Here is an 18,653-nt window from a genome sequence, read left to right on the forward strand (position 1 = left end):
ATTATCACAAGTCATCAGTCATGATCCACGTTCTGGTTTAGTAGTTTCTCCTCCAAAGACCGACACTAAGACCGACACTTGACCCATCCCAGACTGTAGTCCTTAACCATGGACACGGCTATTAGAATAGATTTAATCTTTGCAGAGGGTGTACTCTTTACCCACGAGTAACGGATTCTTTTAGTCCATCTGGACTAATTCCTTCTACGGTCTTTTAAATGAAAACGCACCTGACTTTCACACACCATCTTAACTTACCGGTGTCTGGAATCACCCATGACACTCATTAAGCAAAACTCTAAGTGGGGAGGCTACAACCTTGATTAGCATGGGATCACAAAATTTATACCGCGCGCAAAACTGGGGAAGCTACCCCCTCGGCTACAACTGAAACACCCATGCCCCTGACCGGATGACTGGCTTTAATCCATGGCCATGGTACCCTCATCCCGGCCCCTCTGTACGGTGTGTGCTAGAAAGGGGTTGACAAATTATTGAACCGTACCCTACCTGTGGCAGGGACAAGTGGTAGCACGAAACATGTGTGGGGGTTACTGGAACAAGACTCAATCTACGGTCGACTCAGGAGGTTTATAATTTCCCAGCATGACATGTATAACAAATATATTTTAACCAACACAATCAACACTCATTATACCTTACTATGCCATACCGGACATAACCGTCCTAACGGAGACCGGCGACAAGCTCACGCCTACCCAAGGCAGAGGCTTTCCCGGATTCCTTTCCGGCATGCATGCAAGGCACATGAGGATGATTACCATCACAAGTATACTCATTTCCAACAGCAAGGAAATCACTAATATGCATTCATGCAAATGATCATATCACCACATAAAATAACGAGTTTTTCTGAAGTAATGTGGTGTTATAACCGCGTCAACTAACACACCAAAAATATTATGCCGGGGTTCAGGATGCTTGCCTTCAAGTTGTGGGGAGGCAGGGTGCACTCCAAAACCTTTGAAGGCTTTCTCTTCTCTCCAAAAATCCTATTTAAAATATTTTGAATCAATCTATAGTTTCAAAAACAGTACCCAAAAGTTGTCTGATTTTTTTTGAAATAAATCTTAAAATAAACTAGACAATATTTGAGAGAGGTAGGAAAAAGAATCAATTCATTTGGAGTTATATTTAAAAAGTTATAGACAGTCAAAGTTTTGGTCAAAATCTGTTATTTAAAAATAAAACAGAAAAAGAAAACGATTTGAATATACGTACACGTCGAAGGCGTATTTCGACTTTACGCCTCCACTTATCCAGCATGGACCGTCCGTGGGTCACTGACAGTGGGCCCGCCTGGCCCACTGGTCAGGTTTGACTAGTCCACCTTCCCTCCTCTTCCTCTGCTCGAGAGGGGGCGGGACTCTGGTGACGCTCGCCAGCGAACGGCGGCACCGTTCGAGAAACAAAGGTCACCCGCGGGCTCAGGGGGTCGAGGCGGTCACTCTGGTGGTCGCTTTGGTCTCTGGGGTGGACGGAGCTGCCGGCGGCGAGCTCCGCAGCTGACGGTGGCCGTCGGGCAGAGTGGGTTTCCGCCCGCAGCGAGTCCTGATCAAAATTGAGTAGGGGGATGGACTCACGAGAGGGAGAGGGGGCTCCTGGTGAAGAGAGTGGAGAGGGGGAGGCTCTGGTGGCGCCGGAATGGCCGGGACAGTGGCGGCGGCTGCGGTTGCCGGAGATGGGAAAGAAGACCTCCCCGGGTCGGTTGGCTGCCACGGGGAAACTAGGGGGGTGATTTGAGGCTGCCTGGGGAACGGGACGTGCTCGGGGGCCTCTTAAATAGGCGGGCAATGGCGGTTCCGGCGACGGCCGTGGATAAGAATGCCGGCGACCGCCATTCTGTAGTTGGGCCGACGTGGCGGCGACGAGCGCTAGGGGATACGCTTGTGGATGAGCTCGCGCTATTCCAGGGGCAGGTGGCGAGCAGGAGAGGCTCGGGCAGTGCCAACCTGAGCAGGGGATGTCGGGCGGCCGTGGCGGCTAGCTCCTGGCTTGTCGGAGACGTGGCGAGGGGCTGCTTGGCGTGTTCTGGTGAGAGGTAGAGTGTGTGGCGCGGCTCTGCAGTGAGGGCAAAACCAGGGGCGCGACATGGCGGCTCGGGCGAGGCACGTGCAAAACGCGTGCTCTGCTCGCGCCCAGAGCACGCACGGGGCATGCTCGACAAAATGCCAGGGCATGCTAGAGGTCTCGGGTGAGGTTGGGGTTTAACAGACCTAGGTTAAGTCATCTAGAGGCTTAGTGGACAGGTTAGTTTTCCCAGAGTTGTAAGGTCACAGTGCAATGACAAAAGTCATGTCAAAGCTGTTCATGCACTCAAGGTGTTTGACAAAATGCCATGGGCACCTAGGCATTTCTTGGAGTGGCCAATTCTTCCAGATTGAGGTCTCTTTGGATGCATAAGAGGGGGTGAGGTTAGTTTGTAAAAAGCACAAACTTGTTAGTGCAAGTTTTGCAAAAACTTCAATTCTGGACAGGAGGTAAATGGCATCATTTCATGAACCAAAAATGATCCAATGGGTGCATGCTCCCGGACTTAGGGGTTTAACAGGGAGGACTACAAGTAGGAAAAGGAATCAAAGGCAAAAGAGCAAGCAACATTATGGTTGATGTACAAACCATCAAGTTGGACTAGAATGAAAGTGAGGTTGATTCACTCAAATTTTTCAAAGAACCTAACTGGGTTTTTGCATAAAGTTGAATAAAATACTCCTATTGACAACTCACAATTTTGGTGGAAGTTTTAAAAAAATATTTAAATAGGTTGTAGTGCAAATTTGCCCACTAGACCAGATTTGAAAATATGGTGTAGAGCTCAAAATTTTCAATGGACAGAAGATATTTTTGCATAAAAGTGGTTTATAAACATCACATGACATCTCCAAATTTTGGTTGGAATATTGAATGAATTTAACAAATGGTTTTAGTTCAAATAGGACCATAAAACCATGGGAAACCATTTTTCAAGAAAATATGAGAAATAAATTATGTAATTAATTCCACTGATAAAAGAAAAGTTTTTCTTGAGAGGGTAAACAAGTCTAATAACATATTTGAAAGGTTTTCACTTTAGGGAAAAACTCCATGATAATAAGGAAGGAAATGTTTCAAAAATCAAAAGGGAGCCCAGAAAATAAAAGTTTTAATTTCCTGGAAAAAATTTAATTAGCAAAACAAGGTTAAAATTTTGGGGTGTCACACACCTCGTCCTTAGCCAATCTTCGCTTAATCCGTAGTCCCTGTTTTGAGTTGCAAATATTAGCAACAGAACCAGTATTAAATACCCAGGTGCTACTGCGAGCATTAGTAAGGTACACATCAATAACATGTATATCACATATACATTTGTTCACTTTGCCATCCTTCTTATCCGCCAAATACTTGGGGCAGTTCCGCTTCTAGTGACCAGTCTGCTTGCAATAGAAGCACTCAGTCTCAGGCTTAGGTCCAGATTTGGGTTTCTTCTCTTGAGCAGCAACTTGTTTGCTGTTCTTCTTGAAGTTCCCCTTCTTCTTCCCTTTACCCTTTTTCTTGAAATTGGTGGTCTTATTGACCATCAACACTTGATGCTCCTTCTTGATTTCTACCTCCGCAGCCTTTAGCATTGTGAAGAGCTCGGGAATAGTCTTGCCCATCCCTTGCATATTATAGTTCATCATGAAGCTCTTGTAGCTTGGTGGCAGTGATTGAAGAATTCTGTCAATGACACTATCATCAGGAAGATTAACTCCCAGTTGAATCAAGTGATTATTATACCCAGACATTTTGAGTATATGTTCACTAACAGAACTATTCTCCTCCATCTTGCAGCTATAGAACTTATTGGAGACTTCATATCTCTCAATCCGAGCATTTGCTTGAAATATTAACTTCAACTCCTGAAACATCTCATATGCTCCATGACGTTCAAAACGTCGTTGAAGTCCCGGTTCTAAGCCGTAAAGCATGGCACACTGAACTATCGAGTAGTCATCAGCTTTGCTCTGCCAAACGTTCTTAACATTGTCAGTTGCATCTGCAGCAGGCCTGGCACCCAGCGGTGCTTCCAGGATGTAATTCTTCTGTGCAGCAATGACGATAATCCTCAAGTTACGGACCCAGTCCGTGTAACTGCTACCATCATATTTTAACTTAGCTTTCTCAAGGAACGCATTAAAATTCAACGGAACAACAGCACAAGCCATCTATCTACAACAAATATAGACAAGCAAAATACTATCAGGTACTAAGTTCATGATAAATTTAAGTTCAATTAATCATATTACTAAAGAACTCCCACTTAGACAGACATCTCTCTAGTCATCCAAGTGATCACGTGATCCAAATCAACTAAACCATGTCCGATCATCACGTGAGATGGAGTAGTTTTCAATGGTGAACATCACTATGTTGATCATATCCACTATATGATTCACGTTCGACCTTTCGGTCTCCGTGTTCCGAGGCCATATCTGTATATGCTAGGCTCGTCAAGTTTAACCTGAGTATTCCACGTGTGCAACTGGTTTGCACCCATTGTATTTGAACGTAGAGCCTATCACACCCGATCATCACGTGGTGTCTCAGCACGAAGAACTTTCGCAATGGTGCATACTCAGGGAGAACACTTCTTGATAATTAGTGAGAGATCGTCTTAAAATGCTACCGTCAATCAAAGCAAGATAAGATGCATAAAGGATAAACATCACATGCAATCAATATAAGTGATATGATATGGCCATCATCATCTTGTGCTTGTGATCTCAATCTCCAAAGCACCGTCATGATCACCATCGTCACCGGCGCGACACCTTGATCTCCATCGTAGCATCGTTATCGTTACGCCATCTATTGCTTCTATGACTATCGCTACCGCTTAGTGATAAAGTAAAGCAATTACAGGGCATTTGCATTTCATACAATAAAGCGACAACCATATGGCTCCTGCCAGTTGCCGATAACTCGGTTAAAAAACATGATCATCTCATACAATAAAATATAGCATCACGTCTTGACCATATCACATCACAACATGCCCTGCAAAAACAAGTTAGACATCCTCTACTTTGTTGTTGCAAATTTTACGTGGCTGCTACGGGCTGAGCAAGAACCGTTCTTACCTACGCATCAAAACCACAACGATAGTTCGTCAAGTTGGTGTTGTTTTAACCTTCACAAGGACCGGGCGTAGCCACACTCAGTTCAACTAAAGTTGGAGAAACTGACACCCGCCAGCCACCTGTGTGCAAAGCACGTCGGTAGAACCAGTCTCGCGTAAGCATACGCGTAATGTCGGTCCGTGCCGCTTCATCCAACAATACCGCCGAACCAAAGTATGACATGCTGGTAAGCAGTATGACTTGTATCACCCGCAATTCACTTGTGTTCTACTCGTGCATATAACATCTACGCATAAAACCTGGCTCGGATGCCACTGTTGGGGAACGTAGTAATTTCAAAAAATTTCCTACACACACACAAGGTCATGGTGATGCATAGCAACGAGAGGGGAGAGTGTCATCCACGTACCCTCATAGACCGAAAGCGGAAGCGTTAGAACAACGCAGTTGATGTAGTTGTATGTCTTCACGGCCCGACCGATCAAGCACCGAAACTACGGCACCTCCGAGTGCTAGCACACGTTCAGCTCGATGACGTCCCTCGAACTCCGATCCAGCCGAGTGTCGAGGGAGAGTTCCGTCAGCACGACGGTGTGGTGACAATCTTGATGTTCTACCGTCGTAGGGCTTCGCCTAAGCACTGCTACAATATTATCGAGGAGGACTATGGTGGAGGGGGGCACCGCACATGGCTAAGAGATCAAGAGATCAATTATTGTGTCTATGGGGTGCCCCCTCCATCGTATATAAAGGAGTGGAGGAGGGGCCGACCAAGGGGGTGGCGCGCCCTAGGGGGGAGTCCAACTCCCACCGGGAGTAGGACTCCCCCCTTTCCTATTAGGAGGGGGAGAGGGAAGGAAGAGGAAGGAGGGAGGAAGAAAAGGGGGGGGGCAGCCCCCCTCCCAATTCGGATTGGGCTTGGGGGCGCGCCCCCTCCCTTGCTCCTTTCCCCTTCTTTCCACTAAGGCCCAATAAGGCCCATATACCTCCCGGGGGGTCGGATAACCTCCCGGAGCTCCGGTATTGTCCCAATCTCACCCAGAACCTTTCCGGTGTCCAAATATAGTCGTCCAATATATCGATCTTTATGTTCGACCATTTCGAGATTCCTCGTCATGTCCATAATCACATCCGGGACTCCGAACAACCTTCAGTACATCAAAACTCATAAACTGATAATAAAACTGTCATCGTAACTTTAAGCGTGCGGACCCTACGGGTTCGAGAACTTTGTAGACATGACCGAGACATGTTTCCGGTCAATAACCAATAGCGGAACCTGGATGCTCATATTGGCTCCTACATATTCTACGAAGATCTTTATCGGTCAAACCGCATAACAACATACGTTATTCCCTTTGTCATCGGTATGTTACTTACCCGAGATTCGATCGTCGGTATCCCAATACCTAGTTCAATCTCGTTATCGGCAAGTCTCTTTACTCATTACGTAATGCATCATTCCGTAACTAACTCATTAGCTACATTGCTTGCAAGGCTTATAGTGATGTGCATTACCGAGAGGGCCCAGAGATACCTCTCTGACAATCGGAGTGACAAAACCTAATCTCGAAATATGCCAACTCAACATGTACCTTTTGAGACACCTGTAGAGCTCCTTTATAATCACCCAGTTATGTTGTGATGTTTGGTAGCACACAAAGTGTTCCTCCGTTAAATGGGAGTTGCATAATCTCATAGTTGTAGGAACATGTATAAGTCATGAAGAAAGCAATAGCAACATACTAAGCGATCAAGTGCTAAGCTAACGGGATGGATCATGTCAATCACATCATTCTCCTAATGATGTGATCCCGTTAATCAAATGACAACTCATGTCTATGGTTAGGAAACATAACCATCTTTGATTAGCGAGCTAGTCAAGTAGAGGCATACTAGTGACACTATGTTCGTCTATGTATTCACACATGTATTATGTTTCCGGTTTAATACTATTCTAGCATGAATAATAAACATTTATCATGATATAAGGAAATAAATAATAACTTTATTATTGCCTCTAGGGCATATTTCCTTCACTCGCAACAACGGATGTGGTTGTCATAGTACGCCTAGTAGTTGAAGAAACATTTGTATCAACAGTTGGAATGTGCACCGTGTGCTTGTTCTCCTTGTGGGCAACATGTCATTTTATTTCCTGTTCAGCTTTACAAGCAAGACGAAACAAATGGTCCATAGGATAACACTCTTCATGAATTAGTATCTCCTGAATATCATGGTTTAATCCTCCCAAAATCTATCCATAAAATCTTCTTCACTTTCTTCTAAAAATGAGTGCAACAAGGTCATCATAATATTTTGTTACAGTGTCACTACCTTGTTTTAAATGTTCTAGTTCTTTAATCATGCCACGAGTATAATAAACATCGACGAATCTATCTCTCATGACATGTTTCAAACCATCCCAAGTCGTTGGTATATAATCATGGTTTAACCGACAATATTCACTCCACCAAACTAAAGCGAAGCTACTGAAAGTAATAACCGCAACTTGGAATTTTCCATGCTCATCAAAAGTGTGGGAAGCAAATATAGCATTTATTTCGTACTCCTATTCAATATATAAATTAGGCCTAAAACGACCAGTAAATGGTGGCATGGAAACATTAACCTCATGTGCATTCTGATGTTGTTGCTCCTCTTGTGACGGTTGTTGTATTTTCTTAGGTGATGGCAAATCTCCCACGATCGATGAAGCCCAAGAACTAACAACTCCGGAACCTGCCATAGTTAGTAGAAAACAAGAAAAAAAATCCGAGAATAATATTCCTATGAACTACTAGGATGTGGTGGTAAAACGCTCACAGTATAGCAAACATCAATATCTTACAAGTTCTTACCATGCAGCAGGTGGTGACAGGCAACCAGCGGTGTCAAATAACTCTGAAGATTGTGTAAAGCGATTGCCAAGGGAACGTGCGTATACATGGTGTAGAAATATGTGGAGCTGGGTTGGCTATATGTGGTAGCAAAAAGTTAGCAATAATCAATTCAAAGATGCAATGTTGAATAAACGCTCAACGATGATACTGTGCTGGTCCTAGGCTAGACCGGACTAGAGACGCGAGCCTAGAACACTAATGAGGTCACGGTGTAGCACAACTAGCATCAATGAAGGATACTAAGTAGCTCCGGACAGCAAGATATAAGTGAAGATCACAACAGCAGTAAAGATAATGATGAAAAACAACTGCCAAGCAGGATATACAACAACTCTCTCTCCAACTTTCCTCTTGAAAAGTTTGAGCCAATTTTCTGATAAATTTTTTCAAAGAATTCTACTAACTCAAGCTTTCCAATGCAAAAAAGAATCACTCAATTCTGAGTTGATATGAGGAGTCAAAAATTCTAAAATTGGCTTGAAAAACTGGAATAAGTTGTGTTCGCGAAAAAGACCTATTTAGAAGGCTATTTTGAGGTGCCAAATATGGAACTAGCTTATGCAACTATTTAGATGCGACTCGTCGCTAGCTTTCATTTCACTACTCGCGGAGCCAAAACGGACTTCGTATGAGAAAGTTATGCCTGTTTTACTAAACAGTGCACAAAACAGATTCCAATCCGAATTCAACTACGAGATTGAGTCTAGATAGATCCGAATTTTGTTTTTTTTCTTCTCTCTTTTTTTTCCTTACACTTTTTTTTCTTACTCTCCTTTTTTTCTTTGACTTTTTTTTACTTTTTTCTCTCTCTTTTCTTCTGTCTTTTTTTGTCCCTCTTTCCAAAACAAACTAGATAAGATGCAGATTGGATAAAGCGAAGATGTGAACGACCTCAACTATGATTATGACCATGAACGATGTGTAGGACGTGATGAAAATTGATGGATGGGTGGTGGACAATGGAAGGGATAACGACGCAGCGGCAGTGTGACTACTGTGAACAGAACTCGAAACTCTAAACGAACTAGACACTAAGACCAGCAACTCGACACGACGATGCAACCGATAATTCAATAATGCATACAATGAAAAGAAAATTGCAAAGGCTCAGACTGGCTTGGACAAAGGATGGATAGATCTAACTTTTTTTGTGGCTTTTTCTTGGACAATAGGTAAGAAAATAAATCTAATCTAGGGATAACTGGAAATTCTCACCGAGCAACCTGAAAACTGATACCACTTGATAGAGGCAGGTGAAGGAAATATGCCCTAGAGGCAATAATAAAGTTATTATTTATTTCCTTATTTCATGATAAATGTTTATTATTCATGCTAGAATTGTATTAACCGGAAACATAATACATGTGTGAATACATAGACAAACATAGTGTCACTAGTATGCCTCTACTTGACTAGCTCGTTTATCAGAGATGGTTATGTTTCCTAGCCATGGACAAAAGAGTTGTCATTTGATTAACGAGATCACATCATTAGGAGAATGATGTGATTGACTTGACCTATTCCGTTAGCTTAGCACTTGATCGTTTAGTATGTTGCTATTGCTTTCTTCATGACTTATACATGTTCCTGTAACTATGAGATTATACAACTCCCGTTTACCGGAGGAACACTTTGGGTACTACCAAACGTCACAACGTAACTGGGTGATTATAAAGGAGTACTACAGGTGTCTCCGAAGGTACATGTTGAGTTGGCGTATTTCGAGATTAGGTTTTATCACTCCGATTGTCGGAGAGGTATCTCTAGGCCCTCTCGGTAATGCACATCATTATAAGCCTTGCAAGCAATGTGACCAATGAGTTGGTTACGGGATGATGCATTACAGAACGAGTAAAGAGACTTGCCGGTGACGAGATTGAACTAGGTATTGGATACCGACGATCGAATCTCGGGCAAGTAACATACCGATGACAAAGGGAACAACGTATGTTGTTATGCAGTTTGACCGATAAAGATCTTCGCAGAATATGTAGGAGCCAATATGGGCATCCAGGTCCCGCTATTGGTTATTGACCGAGAATAGTTCTAGGTCATGTCTACATAGTTCTCGAACCCGTAGGGTCCGCACGCTTAAAGTTTCGATGACAGTTATATTATGAGTTTATGAGTTTTGATGTACCGAAGGAGTTTGGTGTCCCGGATGAGATCGGGGACATGACGAGGAGTCTCAAAATGGTCGAGACGTAAAGATCGATATATTGGACGACTATATTCGGAGTTCGGAAAGGTTCCGAATGATTCGGGTATTTTTCGGAGTACCGGAGAGTTACGGGAATTCGCCGGGGAGAAGTATTGGGCCTTATTGGGCCCTGCGGGAAAGAGAGAGGGGCTGCCTAGGGAAGGCCGCCCGCCCCCCCAAGGCCTAGTCCGAATTGGACTAGGGGGAGGGGCCGCACCCCCTCCTTCCTTCCCTTCTCTCTTCCCCTTCCTTGTCTCCTACTCCTAATACATGGAAGGACTCCTAGTTGGACTAGGAAAGGGGGAATCCTACTCCCGGTGGGAGTAGGACTCCCCATGGCGCGCCCCTCCTAGGGCCGGCCTCCTCCTCCCTCCCTCCTTTATATACGGGGGCAGGGGGCACCCCATGGACACACAAGTTGATCTACGGATCGTTCCTTAGCCGTGTGCGGTGCCCCCTTCCACCATATTCTACCTCGGTCATATCGTCGCGGAGTTTAGGCGAAGCCCTGCGCCGGTAGAACATCATCATCGTCACCACGTCGTCGTGCTGACGGAACTCATCTCCGGAGCTCGGCTGGATCGGAGGCCGGAGATCGTCATCGAGCTGAACGTGTGCTGAACTCGGAGGCTCCGTACGTTCGGTGCTTGGATCGGTCGATCGTGAAGACGTACGACTACATCAACCGCGTTGTGCTAACGCTTCCGCTTACGGTCTACGAGGGTACGTGGACGAACACTCTCCCCTCTCGTTGCTATGCCATCACCATGATCTTGCATGTGCGTAGGAAATTTTTGAAATTACTACGTTCCCCTACAGTGGCATCCGAGCCAGGTTTTATGCGTTGATGTTATATGCACGAGTAGAACACAAATGAGTTGTGGACGATATAAGTCATACTGCCTACCAGCATGTCATACTTTGGTTCGGCGGTATTGTTGGATGAAGCGGCCCGGACCGACATTACGCGTACGCTTACGCGAGACTGGTTCTACCGACGTGCTTTGCACACAGGTGGCTGGCGGGTGTCAGTTTCTCCAACTTTAGTTGAACCGAGTGTGGCTACGCCCGGTCCTTGCGAAGGTTAAAATGGAGTCTATTTGACAAACTATCGTTGTGGTTTTGATGCGTAGGTAAGAACGGTTCTTGCTCAGCCCGTAGCAGCCACGTAAAACTTGCAACAACAAAGTAGAGGACGTCTAACTTGTTTTTGCAGGGCATGTTGTGATGTGATATGGTCAAGACGTGATGAGATATAAGTTGTTGTATGAGATGATCATGTTTTGTTGAAGTTATCGGCAACTGGCAGAAGCTCTATGGTTGTCTCTTTGTTGCATAAGATGCAAGTGCCAAATAATTGCTTTACTTTATCGCTATGCGATAGCAATAGTTGCAAGAGCAATAGTTGGTGAGACGACCATGTGATGACACATTGATATAGATCAAGATGATGAAGATCATGGTGTTGTGCCGGTGACGATAGAGATCATGACAGTACTTTGGAGATGGAGATCAAAGGCGCAAGATGATCATGGCCATATCATGTCACATATTTGATTGCATATGATGTTTATCTGTTATACATCTTATTATGTCTTGTTTGACGGTAGCATTTTAAGATGATCTCTCACTAATTATCAAGAAGTGTTCTCCCTGAGTATGCACCGTTGCCAAAGTTCGTCGTGCCCAGACACCACGTGATGATCGGGTGTGATAAGCTCTACGTCCATCTACAACGGGTGCAAGCCAGTTTTGCACACGCAGAATACTCAGGTTAAACTTGACGAGCCTAGCATATGCAGATATGGCCTCGGAACACGGAGACCGAAAGGTCGAGCGTGAATCATATAGTAGATATGATCAACATAGTGATGTTCACCATTGAAAACTACTCCATCTCACGTGATGATCGGTTATGGTTTAGTTGATTTGGATCACGTGATCACTTAGATGACTAGAGAGATGTCTGTCTAAGTGGGAGTTCTTAAGTAATATGATTAATTGAACTTAAATTTATCATGAACTTAGTCCTGGTAGTATTTTGCAAATTATGTTGTAGATCAATGGCTTGCGTTGTTGCTTTCATATGTTTATTTTGATATGTTCCTAGAGAAAATTGTGTTGAAAATGTTAGTAGCAATGATGCGGATTGGATCCGTCATCTGAGGTTTATCCTCATTGCTGCACAGAAGAATTATGTCCTTAATGCACCGCTAGGTGACAGACCTATTGCAGGAGCAGATGTAGACGTTATGAATGTTTGGCTAGCTCAAAATGATGACTACTTGATAGTTTTGTGCACCATGCTTTATGGCTTAGAATCGGGACTTCAAAGACGTTTTGAACGTCATGGACCATATGAGATGTTCCAGGAGTTGAAGTTAATATTTCCAGCAAATACCCGAGTTGAGAGATATGAAGTCTCCAACAAGTTCTATTGCTAAAAGATGGAGGAGAATCGCTCAACTAGTGAGCATGTGCTCAGATTGTCTGGGTACTTCAATCGCTTGAATCAAGTGGGAGTTAATATTCCAGATAAGATAGTGATTGACAGAATTCTCTAGTCACCATCACTAAGTTACTAGAACTTCGTGATGAACTATAGTATGCAAGGGATGACAAAAAACGATTCCCGAGCTCTTCGTGATGTTGAAATCGACGAAGGTAGAAATCAAGAAAGAGCATCAAGTGTTGATGATTGATAAGACCACTAGTTTCAAGAAAAGGGCAAAGGGAAAGAAAGGGAACTTCAAGTGGAAAGACAAGCAAGTTGTCAGTCCTGCGAAGAAGCCCAAAGCTGGACCATAGCCTGAAACTAAGTGTTTACACTGCAAAGGAAATAGTCACTGGAAGCGGAAATGCCCTGAATATTTGGTGGATAAGAAGGATGGCAAAGTGAACAAGGGTATATTTGATATACAGATTATTGATGTGTGCCTTACTAGTGTTTATAGTAGCCCCTGAGTATTTGATACTTGTTCGGTTGCTAAAGAGTAGTAACTCGAAACGGGAGTTGCAGAATAAACAAAAACTAGTTAAGGGTGAAGTGACGATGTGTGTTGAAAGTAGTTTCAAGATTGATATGATCATCATCGCACACTCCCTATACTTTCGGGATAAGTGTTGAACCTAAATAAATGTTATTTGGTGTTTGCGTTGAGCATGAATATGATTTGATCGTGTTTATTGCAATACGGTTATTCATTTAAGTAAGAGAATAAACTGTTGTTCTGTTTACGTGAATAAAAACTTATATGGTTACACACCCAATGAAAATGGTTCATTGGATCTCGATCGTAGTGATACACATATTCATAATATTGAAACCAAAAGATGCAAAGTTAATAATGATAGTGCAACTTATTTGTGGCACTGCCGTTTAGGTCATATTGGTGTAAAGCGCATGAAGAAACTCCATGCTGATGGGATTTTGGAATCACTTGATTATGAATCACTTGATGCTTGCGAACCATGCCTCATGGGCAAGATGACTAAGACTCCGTTCTCCGGAACAGTGGAGCGAGCAACTGACTTATTGGAAATAATACATACTGATGTATGCAATCCAATGAGTGTTAAGGCTCGCGGCGGGTATCGTTATTTTCTGACCTTCACAGATGATTTGAACAGATGTGGGTATATCTACTTGATGAAACATAAGTCTGAAATAGTTGAAAGGTTCAAAGAATTTCAGAGTGAAGTGGAAAAATCATCGTGACAAGAAAATAAGGTTTCTACGATCTGATCGCGGAGAAAAATATTTGAGTTACGAGTTTGGTCTTCAATTAAAACAATGTGGAATAGTTTCACAAATTCATGCCACCTGGAACACCACAACGTTATGGTGTGTCCGAACGTCATAACCGTACTTTATTGGATATAGTACAATCTATGATGTTTCTTACCGATTTACCAATAATCGTTTTGGGATCATGCATTAGAGACAGCTGCATTCACGTTAAATAGGGCACCATCTAAATCCGTTGAGACGACACTATATGAACTGTGGTTTAGCAAGAAACCAAAGTTGTCGTTTCTTAAAGTTTGGGGCTGCGATGCTTATGTGAAAAAGTTTCATCCTGATAAGCTCAAACCCAAATCGGAGAAGTGCGTCTTCATAGAATACCCAAAGGAAATTGTTGGGTACACCTTCTATCACAGATCCGAAGGCAAAACATTCGTTGATAATAAATGGATCCTTTCTAGAGAAGGAGTTTCTCTCGAAAGAAGTGAGTGGGAGGAAAGTAGAGCTTGATAAGGTAATTTGTACCTTCTCCCTTATTGGAAAGTAGTTCATCACAGAAATCTGTTCCTGTGACTACTACACCAATTAGTGAGGAAGCTAATGATGATGATCATGTAACTTCAGATCAAGTTACTACCGAACCTCGTAGGTAAAACAGAGTGAGATCCGCACCAGAGTGGTACGGTAATCCTGTTCTGGAGGTCATGTTACTTGACCATGACAAACCTATGAACTATGAGGAAGCGATGATGAGCCCAGATTCCGCGAAATGGCTTGAGGCCATAAAATCTGAGATATGATCCATGTATGAGAACAAAGTATGGACTTTGATTGACTTGCTCGATGATCAGCAAGCCATGTTAAATGAATGGATCTTCAAGAGGAAGACGAACACTGATAGTAGTGTTACTATCTACAAAGCTAGACTTGTCGAAAAAGGTTTTTGACAAAGTTCAAGATGTTGAATACAATGAGATTTTCTCACTCGTATCGATGCTTAAGTCTGTCTGAATCATGTTAGCAATTGCCACATTTTATGAAATCTGGCAAATGGATGTCAAAACTGCATTCCTTAATGGATTTATTAAAGAAGAGTTGTATATGATGCAACCAGAAGGTTTTGTCAATCCTAAAGGTGCTAACAAAATGTGCAAGCTCCAGCGATCCATCTATGGACTGGTGCAAGCATCTCGGAGTTGGAATATACGCTTTGATAAGTTGATCAAAGCATATAGTTTTATATGGACTTACGATGAAGCCTGTATTTACAATAAAGTGAATGGGAGCACTACAACCTTTCTGATTAGTATATGTGAGTGACATATTGTTGATCAGAAATGATGTAGAATTTTTCTGCAAAGCATAAAGGAGTGTTTTAAAGGAGTTCTTTAAAAAGCAAAGACCTCAGTAAAAGCTACTTACATATTGAGCATCAAGATCTATTGAGATAGATCAAGACGCTTGATAAGATTTTCAATGAGTACATACCTTGGCAAGATTTTGAAATAGTTCAAAATGGAACAGTCAAAGAAAGAGTTCTTGCCTGTGTTGCAAAGGTATGAAATAGAGTAAGACTCAAATCCCGACCACAGCAGAAAATAGAAAGAGAATGAAAAGTCATTCCCTATGCCTCAGCCATAGGTTCTATAAAGTATGCTATGCTATGTACCAGACCTATTGTATACCTTGCTCTGAATTTGGCAAGGGAGTACAATAGTGATCTAGGAGTAGATCACTGGACATTGGTCAAGAATATCCTTAGTAAGGACTAAGGAGATGTTTCTTGATTATGGAGGTGATAAAAGAGTTTGTTGTAAAAGTTACATCAGTACAAACTTTTACACTGATCCAGATGACTCTAAGTCACAACCTGGATACATATTGAAAGTGGGAGCAATTAGATAGAGTAGCTCCGTGCAGAGCATTGTGGACATAAAATATTTGCAAAATACATACGGATCTGAATGTGACAGACCCGTTGACTAAGCTTCTCTCACGAGCAAAACATGATCACACCTTAGTACTCTTTGGGTGTTAATCACATAGCGATGTGAACTAGATTATTGACTCTAGTAAACCTTTTGGGTGTTGGTCACATGATGATATGAACTATGGGTGTTAATCATATACAGATATGAATATTGGTGTTAAATCACATGACGATGTGAACTAGATTATTGACTCTAGTGCAAGTGGGAGACTAAAGGAAATATGCCCTAGAGGCAATAATAAAGTTATTATTTATTTCCTTATTTCATGATAAATGTTTATTATTCATGCTAGAATTGTATTAACCGGAAACATAATACATGTGTGAATACATAGACAAACATAGTGTCACTAGTATGCCTCTACTTGACTAGCTCGTTTATCAGAGATGGTTATGTTTCCTAGCCATGGACAAAAGAGTTGTCATTTGATTAACGAGATCACATCATTAGGAGAATGATGTGATTGACTTGACCCATTCTGTTAGCTTAGCACTTGATCGTTTAGTATGTTGCTATTGCTTTCTTCATGACTTATACATGTTCCTGTAACTATGAGATTATATAACTCCCGTTTACCGGAGGAACACTTTGGGTACTACCAAACGTCACAACGTAACTGGGTGATTATAAAGGAGTACTACAGGTGTCTCCGAAGGTACATGTTGAGTTGGCGTATTTCGAGATTAGGTTTTGTCACTCCGATTGTCGGAGAGGTATCTCTGGGCCCTCTCGGTAATGCACATCATTATAAGCCTTGCAAGCAATGTGACCAATGAGTTGGTTACGGGATGATGCATTACAGAACGAGTAAAGAGACTTGCCGGTGACGAGATTGAACTAGGTATTGGATACCGACGATCGAATCTCGGGCAAGTAACATACCGATGACAAAGGGAACAACGTATGTTGTTATGCGGTTTGACCGATAAAGATCTTCGCAGAATATGTAGGAGCCAATATGGGCATCCAGGTCCCGCTATTGGTTATTGACCTAGAATAGTTCTAGGTCATGTCTACATAGTTCTCGAACCCGTAGGGTCCGCACGCTTAAAGTTTCGATGACAGTTATATTATGAGTTTATGAGTTTTGATGTACCGAAGGAGTTCGGTGTCCCGGATGAGATCGGGGACATGACGAGGAGTCTCGAAATGGTCGAGACGTAAAGATCGATATATTGGACGACTATATTCGGAGTTCGTAAAGGTTCCGAATGATTCAGGTATTTTTCGGAGTACCGGAGAGTTACGGGAATTCGCCGGGGAGAAGTATTGGGCCTTATTGGGCCCTACGGGAAAGAGAGAGGGACTGCCTAGGGCAGGCCGCGCGCCCCCCAAGGCCTAGTCCGCATTGGACTAGGGGGAGGGGCCGCACCCCCTCCTTCCTTCCCTTCTCTCTTCCCCTTCCTTGTCTCCTACTCCTAATACATGGAAGGACTCCTAGTTGGACTAGGAAAGGGGGAATCCTACTCCCGGTGGGAGTAGGACTCCCCATGGCGCGCCCCTCCTAGGGCCGGCCTCCTCCTCCCTCCCTCCTTTATATACGGGGGCAGGGGGCACCCCATGGACACACAAGTTGATCTACGGATCGTTCCTTAGCCGTGTGCGGTGCCCCCTTCCACCATATTCCACCTCGGTCATATCGTCGCGGAGTTTAGGCGAAGCCCTGCGCCGGTAGAACATGATCATCGTCACCACGCCGTCGTGCTGACGGAACTCATCTCCGAAGCTCGGCTGGATCGGAGGCCGGAGATCGTCATCGAGCTGAACGTGTGCTGAACTCGGAGGCTCCGTACATTCGGTGCTTGGATCGGTCGAATCGTGAAGACGTACGACTACATCAACCGCGTTGTGCTAACGCTTCCGCTTACGGTCTACGAGGGTACGTGGACGAAAACTCTCCCCTCTCGTTGCTATGCCATCACCATGATCTTGCATGTGCGTAGGAAATTTTTGAAATTACTACGTTCTCCTTCAGCGGGGTGTCCCGATCTTTCGATGAGATGATAACTATCGATTTGGTGAAGATGACTTTGACGATCCGACTACAAACATGCAAGACGTTGCGCCTTCGCAATCGCTAAACCAACTCTGAGAGGTTATTGACCACGCCGGAGCACAATCAACCTGACCACGAAGGTCTATTCCTGCAAGCAATCGAAGAACAAGCAAGAATATGATAAAAGCAATCTGAATATTGCGAGTATATATGAAGTATTGATAAATGTGAGGATCCGTAAGCGGTCTTGGTCTGGTCGTTGGACACAAACAAAGTACACGAAGTTGCAATGGCTAACTTTTAACTAAACAAATCCCAAGGCAAAAGATAGTTTTTTTTAGAAAGGAGGATGACCCCCCGCCTCTGCATCTGGGCGATGCATACGGCCACTAAGGGAAAAGATAGTAGATGGATCTAGTTATATAGGAGCAAAAGATAGTAGATGGATCTAGTTATATAGGAGCAAGGGGTGGCGGCCAAGGAGGTGGGAGGACGTCCCAAGGCAGCCTAAAACTAACCCTAGGTCGTACAAGGCCAATGGGCCCAAGTGGAGGTGACGTAACACCTTTGGACTTGTAGTTTGACTCGGATTCTGCTGCGGCATCAGATTGTTTCATCCATAACTCAACGCTCCGGATGAATTTGAAGGTGAATCCAATTGCGTTGGAAAGTGCACGAAATCTAGTTTCCAACAAAAA

This window comes from Triticum aestivum, chromosome 3B, assembly GCF_018294505.1.
Source record: "Triticum aestivum cultivar Chinese Spring chromosome 3B, IWGSC CS RefSeq v2.1, whole genome shotgun sequence".
NCBI lineage: Eukaryota > Viridiplantae > Streptophyta > Magnoliopsida > Poales > Poaceae > Triticum > Triticum aestivum.